Source organism: Cotesia glomerata, linkage group LG3 (assembly GCF_020080835.1).
Source record: "Cotesia glomerata isolate CgM1 linkage group LG3, MPM_Cglom_v2.3, whole genome shotgun sequence".
Classification (NCBI taxonomy): domain Eukaryota; kingdom Metazoa; phylum Arthropoda; class Insecta; order Hymenoptera; family Braconidae; genus Cotesia; species Cotesia glomerata.
The window spans coordinates 22823372-22841052 of NC_058160.1; the positions used below are offsets into that span (position 1 = coordinate 22823372).

General features: G+C 31.2%; 1 long non-coding RNA gene across 1 annotated transcript; it reads left to right on the forward strand.

Annotated features, from left to right (window-relative positions):
• Nucleotides 1–709: 709 nt before the first annotated feature.
• On the forward strand, nt 710–12902 carry LOC123261766. Its single transcript, XR_006508764.1, has 3 exons — nt 710–903; nt 9764–9771; nt 12893–12902. It is a non-coding gene; the product is annotated as an uncharacterized LOC123261766 (long non-coding RNA).
• The last annotated feature ends 4779 nt before the right edge of the window (nt 12903–17681 follow it).

Below are 17681 nucleotides of genomic sequence, written 5' to 3' on the forward strand. Positions count from 1 at the left end.
TGCTGCAGCTTCGCGCATGCGCTCTCTCGTATCACACCATGGCGGCTTGTTGTAGCTGGTAGACGTCGTGCGAATTTTCAGTCCACCTTTTGGTTATTTTTTCATTAAATATTTCTTATAATTTATATCACAAAATGTAGTACAAAGAAAAACAAAGCTCTGGAGTAATAAATTTTTATTAGCAACTTTTAATTTAGTACTTAAAACTGAATCTGAAAATTTGCATGATTGTTCACTTGCTGGCAATGTTTATTCCAATACCGGGTTTTATTTTCGGGTTGATCGTGTTTATTAATGAAAGTTTATTTGAATACGCGTTAGTTAAGCGTAAGTGACATTCGCGATTAGTAAGTCAGTAAATGAGTAATTTTTTTCTGTATAAAAATAGTTTCGAAAATTCCATACCGTGGGTGGGGGTAGTTTCCACGCCAAAATAGAGTTCCGCGCAACTGCTGTCGTAGTTTAGCATCGGCGCGGCCGTGTGACAAAAGTCGCGCGGAACCCTATTTTCAACATTAAATAAAAATTATTGTTTTTCAAGCTAGAGTTCCAGGAGTCAAGACTTTTTTTTTTTATAAATTTCCTCCTCTTTAAGGATCTTTTTTCCGATTTTTGATATCACCAATAGTTATTGAGTTATTTACGAAAAACTGAGATTTTTTATTTTGGTTATGTTTTTTGTTAATAACAAATTGAAATTTTCATCAAAAAAATAAAAAAACAACAACATTATTTATAGAATTTAGTTCTGCATCGAATGAGAGATTGTTCATATTTTTATCACAATTTTCAACATTTTTATTAGCAAATTTACACAGGATTCTCACAAAAATTTCCGTTACTATGTAACATGGTATTGGTTACCATTCTACATAGTAATAAGTTCTATTCTTTTCTCTCCGTGTAGAACACCGGTCTATAACTAATTGTTCGTGATTAGATTTAAACAAATTATTTAAATTAAATTTTCAAAAACTGTTAATAATATTTGAAAATTAAAAATTAATGTTTTTATCTAGTTTCAAAAAAATTTATGTCAAATAATATCAATGATATCAGATTATTATTGTTGATAATATTAATGATTGTTAATAAATAATATTAATTATAAATAAATAAATTAATAATAATTATCAACGATAAATTAATAATAAAATAGTAATAAAAAATAATTAATATTAATTATGAATAATAATAATTATATCAATTATCAAATTATTGTATCAATTTTTAATTAACAATGTATCAACAAGTATATTTTTGTTAAAATAATTTTTAAATATTCAAAATTTTTTAATTTTTAAATACAAAATAATGATAATTCAGTGATAATAATTCAATTCAATTCATAAAAGTATGCAATTTTTCATCAATGTTTTTTTTATGACGTTATCACGTAAAACTATCGTCCGTAAACCGACTTTACAGACAACCAATTTTTTTTTATCAGCAGAATTTAGAACTGACGCTGTATTATCTACCAGTGAAGCTGCTTGCGCTGTTCAAATTAAATGAAATGTGAGTTCTCGTTGCTTTCCTATATTTATAATTTTTTTATTACATATGATTGATTTTACCGATATATTTAACCTTTTCAAAATTTAATTATCAAGTCAGCTTTACTAAAAAAATTTTATTTTAGTCTTAAAACTTTAATAAAATCTAGAAGCATCCTGCTAACGATTAAAAAAAATTCGAAGCTTCTCATAAGTTAAAAAAAATTTTTTTGGCAGTAATTTACATTAAAACTCATAAAAATAATTTTCATCACACCGCAGGCTCTCTGGTATTTGAAAATAATAATGTTTATTTTCCCACTAACTTAAAAAAAGTAATTTTTAGTAAGAGAGGTTTATTATTTTTTACAAACCCTCGTGCTGACATTATTTAAAAGTAGGTTACAGTGACAACTAGTTTTTTTTATCAGGCTAAGAACTGTCCTCTAATTACGTTGATGTTGATGATGCCAACGAGTCGCACCACGAAAGAAGTGTGCACTTTAAGGCACTTGGTAACTTGCAAGTTCGTTAGTACGTTTAGGTGCTTTCCGTTCTAGTCTCAACCTAGAATACGCTCGAAATAAAATTTAGTTGGAGAAAAATACTCCGACGCTGATGACATACCAAAAAAATGTCTCCCAAGTAACGTGTAGGGTAGAATAATATTAGTTCTCACTCCCGGCTCTTCAGTTGCTCTCTGCTCCGTTATGATCCAACTATTTGATTTGCCGGGTTGTTAACAAATGAAATGAAATGAAAAAAAAAATTCTTCCTCAACTAGACTTCAAATAAACCACACGTTTTGTATTATTTGCACAAATACAGCTGTGTCACTGTGTTACGTTCTTTCAATTGGTCCCTTGCTCACAAATAATGTTTGTCAACCACTGGGTCTTCGTGTCAAATAATTATGTATCTTTGATTTGGTAAATAACATTTTACATATTTTTATTCATGAATTATACTTTATTTATGATACTTGTCGTACAAAGAAATTTCACTCAAAACATTTTCATTTAGTTTAGATTAATAGTTATAAACAAATATATTGAAATTTTTTTTATCAAAATTTTTCGAGTTGGAAGAATATATATAAAAATCCATTCTGTACAAAATTTAAGAAAATTCCAATTTTTTTTATAGTAATAAAATATTTTTTTTTTTTGTAAATAAATTGATTTCGTAAAAAAAATCATAGAAAAAATAAAATTTTATACGAGATAAAATATATTTTTCAAAAATATATTTCTCATTATTTTTTCTTAATAATACTGGAAAAATTACAATATATTTCATTAAATTTATAATTAATTTATCAGAATCAATCATTTTTATTTAAAAAAAAAAGAAAATTTTATAAATTATCAAACCAATTAACAAAATAATTTAATCAATCATTCAACTGAGCAAATTAATTAATATAAAAATTAGTGAAACGGTTGACACTATAGAACATCCCTGCGAATTTCCATTAATTTCAAATAGAAAGCGCTCCATAATTCAGCTGTTATGACGTTAGAGCTCAAAAACTGGTTTGACAGGTATTTTGAGATCTTTAAGCTCCAAGATAGAATTGTTATGCTTTTTGAGCCCTTCGAGCTCAAAAGCTTAGTTCGTATTCAGTAAAACATTTTCATAAAAATGTTTCAACTGCCATCACTTTTTGAACGATTTTAACCCTTAAGGACATGGGCTATGAGATTTTTTCTCAAGCAACAACATTTAACATAATGAATGTCGCTACAGTGCAAGTGAGACACTAAAAAACACCCATGTCCTGACGGGTTAAGTTGAGTGGCAAAAAAAATTTTTTTATACGCCCTTTACATACAAAATCCCATTTAATTGCTCACTATGACCTTTTAGCATTTGTCAGGCAATATTTCAGTCAAAGAATAATACTGATATGAACAATGTAACACAATTATTAATTCACATTCAAACAGTTTGCATTAATAAGGCTTAAAATCGGCACATCTACTATTATTTAAAAAATTAATCTGCTTTTGTCACAAAAATGGACTGATCAGAGTCATAAGAATTTCTAACTAATGAAATTAATAGCCAATGTAACACCCACAACAATTATGCATAAAATTTATAAAGCGCAACTATCGACTTTTCCAATTATAAATTTAACGGCAAAATTATCACATCAATACATGCAAGGATAATTTCGATGTTCAGTCGATAAATTTATGGAATGACACGGCTTACACGTTTTTTTTTGAAAATCATTAATTTTTATAGCGGGAAGTTAAATAGTAAAAATATTAAAAAACAAAAAAAAGCTGGCTAAATGTTGATGTTATGATAAAATAAAATCTCTTTGACACTTAATGAAACGCTAACTTGAATGTTGTTTGATGTACATAAAGATGTTACCTCAGTGCAGTGCGAGTTGTAAGACTGAAAGTAGTGGCATAGACAGCTTTTCCATTACATGTCTAACCGGGAATGTCGAGCAAGATGTCCGACAGTCGACAAGGAACAGATATATAGTTGGCTTGTACAGTATGCCAGTAAGGAATGTAAGTAATGGAGAGACTAGGAGGGATTGAGGGTGATACGTAGGCATCTGACGCGTGCATATGGTCACGCACGTATGTAAGACGTTAGATCTACAAGTAAACAACAGCATTGAATGATACTGCGGTATTTGAGATGCCTTCTAATAAGATCTTGCAGTCAATTCTTCCTTCTCCTGACAGATCTCTGTGCAAGTACTCATACTCAACCAGATTGTTTCTGACAAACGCGACTTCTTGTCTAAGCCCGATACCGACACCATTTCTGTCCTCTGTCATCTCGTTTGCATCAGACATCTCTTTACAAGAACCGATTTACCTAAGCAAAATAAATAATTATTTATTTAGACCTGTCGCTTTTAGTTTATCGATCGATCACCTGCTGAGCTACTCAATTACCCACCTATTTTTTGCTTCGACTAGTATAGTTACAAGTTGTACTGACGCTCTGGTTTTAAGGGAGATAAAATAAATAAACAGTGTAGCTAGTACAAGAAAATTTTTCTTTACAACTCCATAAAGAATTTTATGGGCTTGGAAGGACAACAAGTGTTTTTAGTCCGTTGTGAAATGGAATCAGTCTTATATTAGTTAGAATGACACGAGAAAGTGACATGACGGTAGACTCGTACCCGGAAAATGTTTGTCATAAAAGTCTACTTTTTCCTCAGCTCTTGAATTAATAAAACGATCTGCGCAACAAAGATTTATGTGGAAATTACATGAAAATATGTTGAGTTTAAACTCATTATAGTAAATACTAAAATTAAATATTTAATTAATATTTTTAAAAATGTAGTTCTTACATTGAAATTACTCAAACCTTAAAAATTATTGTTATAATTAAATCTGCAAAATGCTAATTTGATGCGAAGATAAATGTGACAAAATGACACATGCTAATAAACAGCATAACAAAAAATTTGCAAGTTTACGTCAGAGTAACCGTGAGAAAATAACTAAATGACGAAATAATTGAAGAGATCAAATATTAAAAATTAATATAATTAATTAACAATCTTTTTATTCAACAAATTTTTTTCTGTGAATTAATCGAGTTGATATCATTTATACATTTCAATCTTTGTAATTTTCACTTTTTTTTTTTTTACGTTTATAGATAAAAATATTCTCGCCTTATGTATTCAGTCAGAGATTAAGCTGACGAATGGCAACAATCGTCGCTCCAAAGTTAAATATTTAAGTTTGTTTTATCTATACCAGCGTTAAGACTTGTCGGAGAAAAAAGCTTTTAAGAAACTATTTTATTTAGTCTCTGATGATACCGTTCTATTTTTTAGTGAATTATTTTTAATAAACCACTCAGAAGTGGAAAAACTCCGGGTGTCATTAATAGTGACGGCTAAATTGAGTTTTAACTTTAAATTTTTCAAATAAAGCAAATAATAATAATGAAAGTAATCTGAAGTTAGAAGAGCAGAGCGCAAAAAATAGTCTCATTATCTGATGCGTTAGTCGGGTATAAAATTATGATATCATTCAAGTTTATACGGCAATAAATCCGCGCAAAGAACTGGGTTCTTTCAGCGAGTGAATAGACGGAGGATCAATCACCGAGTATCCGCATCAGCGATCAAGCTTTCTTTCTCATCATCATCGTCATCAAGATGATCGTTTCCTTGAATTTGTGTGGTACAGTGTAAAAGCCACTGCGATCCCGATTTAAAAAAGCCGAGTATACTCCAGAGTAGACCCGTGATGGATAGAGCCTGCATCGGCAGGGTGATTCCGGCGGGGTAAATCCAATGAAACGTGAGTAAATCGAATGATATAACTAAACCAACGAAATGTCCCACATAAACTTACGGTAACGAATAGCCGCGTTAATCTGAGGGCTTTAAGTGATCTCTGGAACCGGATCGTCGTGATAATTATTGGCTCTTTCGAATCGCTAATCGTCCCAAGCTGGGGGCTCCATTCTCGGTTATCTCAAGGCAGATACCTTTTAGGACAATCAACTGACATTTAATTACTCTTTGTTTAAATGCATTTTGTTAATTAAGAAAGTTCCATTATAGAAATGAAAAACAATGATCAGATAAAATACGCACCAATTCAATCTTGTCAGGAAAAAAAAAAAAAAAAACTACTTGATTCAAAAAAATGTTTTGATCCAAGAAAATTATTTTGAAGAGAACCTTAGTGTTTTGGTCTTCATTCAAATATTTCTTGTCTTGAACTCGTTTTCTTGGTGAAGACAAATTTTGATCAAGAGTACACTGAAAAAAATATTTACTTGGTCTATAACAGAGAAATTTTTGAACCAAGACATTTATTTTGTAGAGTTTCTTTATCTTGAATCAAATCGAAGAATTTTTGGACTAAGTAAAAAACACTTGAACTAAAAGAAATTTCCCACTTCAAGAACTTTTCAGCTTGTTTCAAAACAATGAAACTATTCAAAATAATTTTCTTGGTTTAAGAATTTTTCTATTAAATGAAGTTAATTTTTCCTCAGTATATATTATCTCCATGAGATTGAATGAAATTCTTCATAGAAATACAATTATTAAAAACTGGCAATAATTTTAAATTCTTGACTTAAAAAAAAAAGTTTCTTCTTTCAAAATACGAAAAGAACTTGAAAAAAAATGTTTTTTAACTTTAACCTAGTTTGAAATATATTTGAGACTTATTTTTGATTATGTAGATAATCACTGAAATCTAAGAATTGTTGGTATTCTTGAAACAAGTATTTAATATCTTAAAACAATGTCGCAAAAGTATAAGAAGTTGTTGGGTGTAATTTAGATTATTGTATTTTAAAAATAACTAAGTCCTTCGTTTAATTCATAGCATTCTTAAATGAAGAATTTCTTTCCTTTATTCTCTTTTTTTTTTTTATTTTCTTGATTCGACTCGTAAATTTCTTGAATTATAATTAAAACTGAACATCGTAAAACACGAAAAAATTTAAAAGATAAAATTTTTTCTTGAACCCAACAGTTTTTTTGTTTCAGTGTACTTGTACAATGCAAATTAAAATTTAAGGAAGACAAGCTAAACCCAATGAGACAATTTATAGTAACTAGCACTAAACTTTAAGAGACGTTGAAAGTTTACGTGTAGCGCCTGTACTGGAGTTAGAGGTAAAGGTTTGCAGTTTGTAGGGTAGAGTACATCTACCTCATAAAATGCTCGACAATCATTTCATTCCTCGCAGTTATAGTATACAGGTATACACAGTAAGGTAGTATATGTATACTATCGCAGTCATAGCAGCATTGAAGCAATTTTACCCTAACACTTGGCTCTATTGTATATTGTGTCACATTGTCTGGACTGTAGACTAGACCGAGTGTAGTTGAGCTAGATTAGATTTTGCTGTTACACAATAACCTAACCTGCTACACATTTATCCGCGTTCCCGGCTGTACTTTCATTATTCTACCAACCACCGTAACATCCAGGTCTTACCTGCAAATGTACCTAGCTTGTTGGTGTAGTATCCACACATAGACGTAGACATGGTCATGAATATTGTGTCTATTACGGCAGCTGATGCGTGGGCATGAGTACCGATTCTCTTTAGGTCGTGACATCGCGCCCACCGCAATGATGATCTTCAGTGTTTTGTATATTTCCGAGAAGAGTCGTTATTATGCACGTAGATTATTATATGCCGGCCACCGGGAAGACGGGGGAGAAATCCGCTCGGTCTTAGGAACTCGAAATACTATTCACGTGTTTAAATAATTTACCTTCTAGATAAATATATTTATTAATTAAATAGTACGTAGATAAATTGCCGGACGGTTTTTTATTTTTATGACTTATGACAGACGTTAATTAGCGAGTATATGTAGATATCCGGAACTCATTAACAACATTTCTTGTGTCTAACAAAACTCCCTCACGTCCTACATCCTCGGTGAGGTTGCTCGTTTTGTTGTTTATTTGTATTATTTTTCGTGTCCAAGTCCAAGTCTGTGTCCATGTTCATGTCCATGAACAGAACAACGTCAACGTCAGCAGAAGAGTTTCGTTAGATAGGAGAAGCAAGTACAGGCGGTTGGCTGGATGGTTTGGATCTGTCATGTCGCTGAAATCACGAGATTGCCAGGGCAAACGTCCAAGCATCAACGCTCCTCGCAACGGACTTTACTGGCAAAGTGTTCCGATAATTCTTACCCGTCGGCATGAATTCATTACTGTCTGCGTTTAAGTCTGCGGACGAGTATCATCCCAGTAGTACAATTTATGTACATATATCCATATACACCTATACCTCTTTTACCAATACTGGGATCGCTACTTAGGCGGTAAATATCCGATCGCTCCCCGTGGTTAAGAATTTTTTACGATATTTGAAGTTTTATTTATGACGTGACTACGTTTTTATTAACCTTGATGGTTTTTTATATTCTAAAGCTGTTTTTTTTTATTATGAATTATCGGATTCTTGAACTATTAACAAAATTTCTAATTATAAATTTACATTATATGATTAAAAAAAAAAAAACATTCACCTGCACAATTATTCGAGTCTCATAAATTTAAATTTGAGTGAACGGTTATAAGTAAGAGAGTAAACGTTGGATGTCGAGTTGTCATGTCTTGGAGTGAGTTGATCGATCACCGCGACAGAATTTGTTATTCTCGAAATGCAGCGTGAGATCGACGTGCATCTGAACACTTATTTACGTTGTTGAAAAGTCTCCCGGCGGAAATAAAAAATGTTGGTTATTTTTTATCCGTACCAACCACTCGTGATAAAAAACTAGCACAAGTATAAGAACAAGACCGAGTACCGAGTAGAGAGGAAATAAAAACAAAGATTAAAGAATAAGTTAGTGTAGTGGCAGCAGAAAAAGGAATAAATGAAGTTATACCGCGCTGAGAAGAGAGGATGTGTGATGTGTGAGGATGAAAAATAGTCTCTGTGTATAGAATGTGTGTGGTATACTTACTTATATTCATGTACGAGTACGAGAAGCAGCAGCAGCAGCATCAGAATACTGCCAGAATGCATCTGTCGCCTGTTATTATTATTCCACGGGAGCCTTAGATCAACATCACTAACTAGGGGAATCCCTCACTTCTCTGGAATTTCTTTTGATGCCGTTAATAGAATTTTCATACGTACCACTTGCGCTTACCGTCAAATCCTCTGTTTTTACTATTATTTTTTATCCGGCGTCTTTTATCTCCGCACCTGCCTTCTGGCTTGGTGAAGAAATTTTAAACAGAAAAATTCAAAGTTTGTCTTATATTACTTGGATTAACGTGTTGAATATAAAAAAGGATTAAGCCTTTCTTTTCTTCTTTCTGCTGTATGTGCACATTAACGTTAGTCTGGGTTTTGTTTCCCGAGGTAATTATCATACAGCTGTCTTCTGTATTTTCAATATTTTAGTAACCTGTTCAGTCACTTGTTCAATTCGAGTTGAGTAGATTTTACAAAATTTTTTACAGAAAAAAAATTATACGATTGTAATGTATTATTCGACACGTGTAAAATATATCCGATGAAAAATTTTTTCACCAGAATTTGTAGAGAATGTACGCGCTGTAGGTATATGAGTATGAGTATTGGTAAATAAGCTATAAATAGCGTCGATTCAACTTGTATCCAGAAGCAAAGAAGGAAGGTTGAGAGGCCAAGGTATTTGTAAAAACGATAAATATGTTTTTGTAACCCGGTCGGTTAATAAAGAACACGGTAGTCGGTAGTCAGTTGGTTAAGTTATTGACGCGATAAGAATGTAGTGAGAGGTAGAGGTGTGTTAAGTGAGTTCTAATGCTCTACTCTGAATAAATTTATCAATGAGGATAAATAAATCCAAGTTTTAACACAGCTTGCTGGAAAGAGAATACCATTGTAGCATAAAGAATAAGCAACATTTGGTGCCGACTAGTGTATGAATTTATCCAGTAGAACCAGAAGCACAAGTAGAAGTAGAAATAAAAAGTGGGAATATAAAATCTACGGATTAAATATCGATCACGATGGTATTCTTTCTCGAGCGGGTGAATATATATCAGGATAAAGCTGAATTTACGGTGTAGGTGTAGGTGTATTGGGTAATGCTGAAACCACAAGTATCTGCACTGCTGCTATTGTGGTTATTGATATTGATATGTATTTATTATTATAGCGAATAATAAATAAACCACAAGACCGCTTACCGATCGGAAGCTAAATAATAATCGGTAAATGTTAGTTTGATGCTGGATACTCGAAATAATTTCGTTGCTCCAATTGAAATAATGTCAACCCGTGGATACATATACAAATCGTTTTGCTTGTAAAGCACTAAATTTACACTAAATTTCAGAGCATGCGTCTACTCGGTTGCCACGATCGGTTATTTAATTAGTGGTTTCATAAAACAGTCACGTTTACTCGAACTCCATTAAAACCCAGTGAGGATAAATGTATGGCTAAAAAATGCAAATAAAAAATGTTTATTCAAATTAATTTAATATCTACTGTTGGCTCCTGTCAGTTGTTAACTCACATTCCTCTTCATCTGTCGCATGAAAAGTCGCTGATGGAGCTGCCTTGTTTTTAGTTTTTTTTTTCTACTTTTTTTTTCTTTTTTTGGCTGCTTGTGACCGCGGGGCCCAGCCTTGAAAAAACCAACCGGGCTCATTAAACAATCAAACGCCTAAATAAATAGTTTGAAAAAATTCTAAGGAAAATAACTATAAGGTGAATATAACCATAACTTTTAGTTGAGTCTTTTAAAAGGGCCCACACACTCTTGTCGAACCATTTGCTCTGACATATAAGCCCACGGAGTCGTATGTCTGGTCTAGTTAATTTTTGTATCGGAGGTTTTATAAAAAACTTTAAATTAACTTCCGTATTTGTTTCAATTTGCCTGAACAAATTGAACTCGGGGTCTTTTTTTTTCTCAAAGCAAACAGTGTGGAAATTTATTAATATATCCATGGTATAGTTTTCAAATGTGATATAAAAAACTTGAGACTTTTTTTTTATTCCAATGCATTCTAAGTTTGATTTTAAATTATTTTAAATGAAAAAGTATTTTTTAAATTTATTTTATAAGCAATCGTTTTTATTTCAAAAAGTCGGAAACATATAATCAGTTTTTAATAATGATATTTAAACATGGATTCAGATAATCGTTCTGACTAACTCGATTATAATGAAGCGAGTCGGAGCCAAAAATCGGCATCGAATGTCACGGGAAATTCAATCCTAATTGAAGTCAATATCCATCGAACGGGATGTCTTCTGTCAAGCAAACCAGGAGGCTTTTTCGAGGATACTCAGATCTAAAGGTTGCCGCAGAATCAATTACGCAAAGCCGTAAGCAGGAGACTTAAGCCAGCCAATCAATCACGGACAGCCTGCCGCAACTAAGTAATGCCCGTGATTGATTGGCCGGCTTACTGCTATGCCGCTATACTGTATACTATATCTGCTCAGCTCGGTATGAGATCGAATCTTGCTTGTGTAATTATTGATTATTCTGTAGTAGTTCTACGGTAATCGTACTTGGTACTCGTCACCAAGTCAATAGTTTTTACTCGGTTGAATTATTGGCTGTAATTATTACCATCCTGATGATTTCTTGTATATGTCGCTCTTGAATAATTCGATCGTTAAGTCAGGCATATAATTAATTTCGTATCATTCTTTTGCCTCAATGTTAATCTATACAATCAGGAAAATACACGGAAGAAAATATTAACTTCATTCAAGAAAAAAATTCTTGAACCAACAAAATATTTTTTAATAGTTTTATCGTCTTGATTTAAATTAAGTAGAAAAATTCTTGAATTGGAAATTTTTCTTGATTTAAGTAAATTTTACTTGATACAAGAATTTTTCTTTTGAATCGAATTAATTTTCGCACGCCTCATAGCACGAAGCGCGTGAGGTTGTGCTTTATACTCGACTCGTCAAGGTCAAGCAATTTTGTGATTTTTAAATGCCTCTATCACAACCATATTACACTTATACAATGATATAAGTAGATATACACCGAAAAAAACACTTAAATTAAACCATCTTTTACTTTCAAAAATCATTTCATGTTGCTATTTTGAAAAAAAAAAAAACGTTTTGAAAAAAATTTTACGTGGACGTTCGGATGTCACCCCATTTTGGATGTACCAATGATTAGGTACTCCCGAACAAATTGATATTCCAAGACCGGAGCTTTTTTATTAGTCTAAAAATTCGATGAACTGGTCCATATTTCATATCAGTGGACTAGTTGACATATTTTTTTTTTAATTGAATTTTAATTAAAATTCACTACGATACAACCGTACAAAGCCAAACGAACTTTTCTTATTTGTCACGTGAAAACTATGGCGCCACTTGATCGAGCTAGATTTTTTTAGACTGCGTGCGCATATGACAAGAAAAAAGGGCACCGATATTAAAAAAAAAAAATAAAAAATACTCTGTAAGAAATTACTTAATTATAATTTTTTTTTTAATCAATTACACAATTAATTTTTTTCTTAAAAAATGAATGAGCGTTATGAGGCGTGCACTTTTGGATTTTCCAAAATTTTTTTTTTTTTTTACCTCTCGGCAGTCATATAGTCGCTATAAGTTGCTAGTGTTAATTAAATTATATGTGAATTTATTTTGGAATTAAGTTAGAGTTGTGCCAAAATTGTTTTTCGGGATCAGTAGATTGAGGCGGAATATGATGCCAGGCATCTAGATGTGCAATGTGATGCTGGAAGTACTTACCAGGGGGATGACCTCACTACTCATCATTTATACTTAGAGGTTTTTCACTGGGAATCCTTGGCACGCGATCACAAGCTTTGCCGTTATTTTGATACTGTGAGAACCTTAAGAGCGCTGGGATATGTATTATATATGAATGTATATTATCTATAAACATGTAGTTGTAATGTAGAAATGTGTACATTTTACATTTAAACATCTACTCCCACGTAATGCAGTGAGAAAAAGTGTATCCTCTACATGGACGGTCTTCGGGTTAGGTGTAGTAACGAACCCAACGACGACAAAGACTATCGAGAATGAATATGAGGGCCCTGGTCTGGTGCTGGTGGTCGTTTGTATCTCGCCTTTTTGCTGGCGCGAAGTCTTCTGTACTTTTTGATAGGATTACTGCATGGACGCGTGGGCATAACCTGCTCGTCATCTCAAAGGCTCCAACATTCACTCATTCCATGATTTCTTCATTTTTATATTTTCTTTTTTTAGTCTTTACAAGGTCATTCAGATTCACAAAAAATACTAAATGTATTACTGTAATATTTTATTTACCAAAGTGTATAAATAATACATTAAATATATAAATGACTTACGACATTTTTAAGAAAATAGAGAAATTTAATAATTTTTTATCGAGATTTGATTTGACAAAACGTATTTTTAGGTACCAAGTTTTAAAAGAAGGATTTTTATCTATCAATGTAATTTTTCAATGTCATTTGATGATATGTTACCGGCGAAATTTAATTTTGTGATAATTTTTATTTCATAAACATATCACATATTATTATTTTTTTTCAATTTAATCTCAAGAAGTGGAATATTTTTTTTCAATATGAAGAACCATGAAAATTCGATAATTGGATTACATTGAAAGTTTCATACCATGATGAAATTAAGTGAAAAAAAATATTTGTGGATGAATAGAATCCGTCGTAAATATAGAAAAATTGAATAGAGGCGTGGAAGTTCACAAGGTTGCATTTCGAAATATATTTAAAATTGGAAAAAAATTTTTTTAAATTTATTAGTTTTGGTACCAAATAAAATTCGATATATTTATTACAATATAAATAAAATTGATATTATATATAATAATAATAAATAAGTAAATTTATGTATAACTTGATAAAAAAAATAATATGAAACTAAAAGCAAAGTATGTAAATAAGTAACTTAAAAAGCAATATATTTATATAATATTCTTGTAATATAATCAGTAAAATGTCTATATTTAGGGAGAGGGCCTTAAAGTATATAGTTTATTATGTATTCTTGAGAAATATTTAAATCAAGAAAGAAAAATGTTTATTGCCAGAACCTATATGACGTTGAAAGTAAATAATAGATGAGAAGTGTAGTGCGGAGACAGAGTAAGCTACACAATCTCTTTATCGAAAAGTTTATGGCGGTCGGAAAATAAGAAAAAATATGTATAGATATAGCAGAAGACCGCGAAAATGTTGCCGATGTACGCAGAAAAGTTACAAATGGGCAATAAGCAAATTGGATTCATCCAGAACGATGGAATGGAGACGTAAAGGGTTTGCCAAATATGTATAACTCGAAAAGACCATTGACGTTCGCTGTTCGCTCTTCGCTGTTTGCAGTACGCCCTTCTTCAAAATGTGAGTGAATGTGGATGTGTGTAGACGAGTCTATTCAGGCAAATCCATTGCAAGTGCATATGTGCGTTCATGCATTTTCCGGCCGCGACTCACGGCTGGACGTATCCCAAAAACATACTTCGAGGATAGAATATTCGCATTTCAATTTTGAACAAAATTAAAGTGGAAAAACTGGAATTACTACAGCTCAGCCGGAAAATATAATTCTGCGGTAATGAGATTGCTTGGTAATTAATAAATTCTTAATGTGATTTTGTTAAATAAACATGTAGGTAAATATTATGAAAGGGGTTATATATATCTGTGTTTATTCAGTGTCACGTCTCGGAAAATGAGAGACGAAAAAATTTGAAAATGGCTAAAACTGGAAAATTAATTTACCTTTTTTAATGTACAATTTTTATTTATATTGTTAAATAATTAAAGAAATAACTCAAATTTTTTTAATTAGCAAGCTTATAATTTTAATAAAGCTTTCTATTTTTTTCATCTCGTTTATTAAAATTTAAATTGAAATTAGAATAAAATAAATTTCTCGTAAATTTGAAACAAAAGCTAGAACCATTTTACCAAGACTGTAAATTTTTGATTAATAATTTGCTTCATTTACCCGAACTCTTTCCTCGCAAATTAATTAATGAATATTTTAATACCAAAAAAATTTTTAATTATCGGGTTTAGCAATTTAATCAATTAAAAATGGTATGAAAGTATTAAAAACTTGTAACTTTAATATCGAGTAAATTAAAATCGGATATTATTGTGAATATTAAGTCAAGTTTAAAATCTGGCAAAATAAATTAATTAAAACTATTTACAGGAACACTTGAATAGAAGCTTTTATTGAATAGGTAAAAATAAAAAAGTTCATAAAATTGGCTTGACTAGAATCGAACGGTATTGGCAATAAGGCACAACACAGCATGTAAATGTCATGAATTGGCTGGGCCGCATTAAATTCCCATGGCCATTTATAGACCCATTTCTCGCACTCGACGACCCGTCGGTTGTAGGTCCTGTGTTGGTATTATACCGTTCGCGGCAGGTATAAGGTAAAGCACTTTGGTACCGCATGTTCGTGCCTGATGCTGATGCCTCTACTTATTTCCACGCGCGGACTTATCCTTATTCTTATTTACCTTATTTAAAGCAAACTCACCTCTGTTAAATAAAATCACGTGGTTAAAACCATCGCCCTGACGGTGTACAGCCCCGAGCCCCGAGTATCCACACGCTCTTAAAAGGTATTTCGAGTCAAGCTCATCCCGTTTTTCTTGTTTATTGCTACTTATATATACTCTCCTCGAAATTATTACCTTACTCTGTACTATACAGTTTTGTTCATTTTTATGGAAATTCAATTTATTAAAAAAGTTATATAAAAAAAAAATATTTATACATTTTTGTTTATTAAAAAACTGTAAAAAGCTGCTTTTGATACTTTATTACTTTTATCTATGTATTTTATTCATTTATTTTTTCAGTCAGAGTTAATATAAAATGCTGATTTTTTTTTTCAATGAGAAAAACTATGTCAAGTTGTATTTTTCTTTACTCTAGTTTATGCACAAATGTAAAAAACCTTTTAAAAAATATCCGATTCAACGATTTGCGGCTTACTTTTTTTTGTGAATTTTTGAATACAGAATTTTAAAATAAAATATCACTAATATCATTCACTGATAGGTTTATGAATGTCTAGCTGGTTGCTCCTCACAGAAAATAATTTTTAAAGAGATATTATGTCAAGCAAAATTTAAATATTGAGTATCAAATAAATCGGATGAAATCTCTGTTGGACTTAAAAAGGAATATAAAATATAAATATAAATTTTACAGGTTTTTAATAATTATTTAATCTCTAATAATTTATAAAAAAATTTTTTTTCTGTTTAGTGTGCTGTCCTATTTTATCTCAGAGATTTATGCGGGGTCTTTTGTAAAGGGTGAGTCAAAATTTTTATTATAATTATTATTGATTGGCTGTTTAGGATAATATTAGATAGAAAATAAAAAGTAAATGTAATACAATAGGTGAGCGTATAGTATCAATTTATGGCAGTCAAACGAATAAACCGTGAATTCAACTGACGTCTCTCATGTGTCGGGCGTTTGACGTGTTACCAATGTGTTTTATTCATGAATCATGACCAACTAGCGCAGTGTCTGTACTGCGAATATTGATAAAACGAAAATATACAAATTCAAGCTGCATTTAACAGTTCAGTGAGCTCTTTTTTTGTGTCAACAGAATATTGACGTGAGAACAAAAATATTAATTTTATTTGCTGTTTGCTGCTGTTGCTGTTATTGTAATTGTTGTTATTACACAGTGCGTTTAATTTTTTAATTAACCTTTTATAAAATCACTGACTACTTTTATTTTTCATCCACTGAATCAAGTTCAAACAATATTTTTACATTAAACTTGCCAATTATTTTTTTCACGTAAAAAATTGGTATTTTAATAAAATTGAAATGTCCTGCAGCCTTTGACCCTTTGGGTATGTTTAAAATCAGTAAATAAAAACCTGAATTTGTTATAAATTTTTAATCATACGCGTAAAATAAAATAATAATGAACGAGCCATATAATTTTTTATACAAATATTTTTTTACACGGTAAATAATTATTTTGTAATATTTTTCGTTAAATTAATATTGTACTTAAAATGTTAGAAATACGATGAAATTTACAAGGAACTTGTTTATATAAAATTAAATTTCCGACAAAAAATGTTTTCTGTTGTTTTTCCGTATCTCCAATATTTTCTTCAGATTCTTTTATTAATATATATTATATATTATTGATATTGTCTTCTACGTTTTGCTTCAGATTCATTGTAATTTTTTTATCATAAATTTTTTATAAGATAATATCAATAATATATAATTATACAAGAGATTAAGAAGCAAAATATAAGAAGGATGTAATCAATATTCGTAGAGACAAAGGAAGAGAACTATAGCGTATCGTGTAGGCTGGCTCAACGTCGAGTATCACTCCTAGAGCCTTAATCTCGTTCCCGGATATCATACAAAAGTCGAAGTTGACGAGTCACTTTATGACGTTGAGTATAACGATATTAGTTGCAACATGTGGCGAGCCGTTAGATCTAAGGCAACGTATTGAACTGGTTGGTTCCTCGTAGTATTGTGATATTGGCTATCTAACTAACCCCCGGTAATTTGAAATGCTCTCAGTGTTCGAGAGTGAACTCCATTATGCCGCCCTACGACCAATTTAGATTATATTGATATTGATACTGCTAATAATATAATATAATATAACAATAATAATAATGGTAATAATTGTAAAGATGTG